Source organism: Triticum dicoccoides, chromosome 7B (assembly GCF_002162155.2).
Source record: "Triticum dicoccoides isolate Atlit2015 ecotype Zavitan chromosome 7B, WEW_v2.0, whole genome shotgun sequence".
NCBI lineage: Eukaryota > Viridiplantae > Streptophyta > Magnoliopsida > Poales > Poaceae > Triticum > Triticum dicoccoides.
The window spans coordinates 447,013,795-447,016,180 of NC_041393.1; positions in this window are offsets into that span (position 1 = coordinate 447,013,795).

A 2,386-nucleotide genomic window follows, 5' to 3' on the forward strand; every position below is an offset into this window, starting at 1 on the left:
ATGGGCTGTAGGGGCTGTGCCTTGGCATATACGGGCTAGGGGCACCAGCCCCAAGAGGCCCATGCGCCAAGAGGGGAGGAGGAGGAAGAGTCCTAAGGGGGGAAGGCACCCCCTAGGTGCCTTGGGGAGGGAGGAAACCTCCCTAGGCCCATGCCCCCTCCTTGGAGGAGGGGCTAGGGCTGCGCCCCAGCCCTCCCCTTGCCTCCTATATATAGTGGGGGAGAGGGAGAGGCTGAACACACCAATTCCCACGCCCCGGTGGCAGCCTTACCTCTCCCATAACTCCGTTTTCTCCTTAGATTGGTTCCGACAGCGTTTGGCGAAGCCCTGCCGGCACTGCATCATCACCATCTCCACCATGTCGTCGTGCTGGTTGAGATCCCATCTACTTCTCCTCTATTGCTTTCTAGATCAAAAGGAGGAGATGTCACTCACGTGTGCTGAACACGGAGGTGTCGTCTGTTCGCCGCTAGATCTGATTGGATCGTGATCGAATCGCGAAGAGTACGACTACACCAACCACGTTATATACACTTCCGCTTTTGGTCTACAAGGGTATGTATACACACTACCCTCTCGTTGCCATGCATCCCCTAGATTAGATCTTGGGTGTTCGTAGGAATTTTTTTGATTTTCATGCTTCGTTCCCCTTCAATGGCATCATGAGCTATGCGTAGATGTATATGCACAAGTAGAACACAAAGAAGTTGTGGGCGTTGATGTTCAGATTGCTTACCTCCGTTGTCTTATTTTGACTCGGCGGTATTGTCGGATCAAGTGGCTCTGAACAACCTTACATGTCCTTTGAAAGGGCAACTAATCCCCGGGTGGTTTTGGTAATTCATAACAATATATAGCTCATTGAACTAATATCCATTCAAGTTAAATATTTTAGAAAGTTCAATGATTGGCATGGAGTAGACTAGAGATGTGGACCCCTCAAAATGCTAAGGACAATGATTGGAAAAAGCTCAAGACTCTTCATTTTCATTTTCATGATCCAAGGTCACATTGAGTACATAGGAAAGCCAATACTATTAAAAGGGGATGAGGTGTTGCTTAATGGTCTACTTGCTCAAAGTGCTTAGTGATATTGCTCCAAAACCCTGAACCACTTTCTCATTTCCACATATGTCCAAAACCCAAAGTCAAACTCGGCCCCACCGATTTGATCTATCCGGCGCCACCGAGTTCAGTTGACATAGCCACTGCCAGAAACCCTAGACAATTAGGTCTCACTGAGATGGCATTGCAAACTCTCTATTTCCCTTCGTAATGTTTCAGTCTCACCAAAATGAGTGATCGGTCCCACCGAGTTCGCATTGAAAACTCTCTGTTTCCCTTCGTAACATTTCGGTCTCACCGAAATGAATGATCGGTCCCACCGAGTTTGCCTAACCAACTCTCTGTTTGCTCATTGCTGAAATCGGTCTCACCGAGTTCATGCAATCGGTCTCACCGAGATGAGGTTTTGCCCTAGCCCTAGCACATCGGTCCCACCGAGTTGATCATGTCGGTCCCACCAAGATTCCTAACGTTCACATTTTGAACTTAATCGGTCTCATCGAGTTCATCTATTCGGTCTGACCGAGTTGGGTCAAATGTGTGTAATGGTTGGATTTTGTGTGGAGGCTATATATACCCCTTCTCTATTCAAGAGAGAGCCATCAGAACGTGCCTACACTTCCACTACTTATTTTCTGAGAGAGAACCACCTACTCATGTGTTGAGACCAAGACATTCCACTCCAACCACAAGAATTTTGATCTCTAGCCTTCCCCAAGTCGCTTTCCACTCAAATCATCTTTCCACCATAGCCAAATCTGTGAAAGAGAGTTGAGTGTTGGGGAGACTATCATTTGAAGCACAAGAGCAAGGAGTTCATCATCAACACGCCATCTATTACCTTTTGGAGAGTGGTATCTCCTAGATTGGTTAGGTGTCACTTGGGAGCCTCCGACAAGATTGTGGAGTTGAACCAAGGAGTTTGTAAGGGCAAGGAGATCGCCTACTTCGTGAAGATATGCCCGGGTGAGGCAAGTCCTTCTTGGGCGATGGTCATGGTGAGATAGACAAGGTTGCTTCTTCGTGGACCCTTTGTGGGTGGAGCCCTCCGTGGACTCGTGCAACCGTTACCCTTCGTGGGTTGAAGTCTCCATCAACGTGGATGTACGATAGCACCGACACACTCCCCTCTCGTTGATATGCATCTCCTAGATTAGATCTTGGGTGTTCGTGGGATTTTTCTATTGTCATGCTTCGTTCCTCATCGGTTGAACCATGTCCGGTGCGCACGTGCACCCCCATCTTTCTCGTGCTTCCTAGCGAGTTTAGGTCATTGATGATGAACCAACTCAGGTACGCATGTGAACCCCCTCTTCCTCAA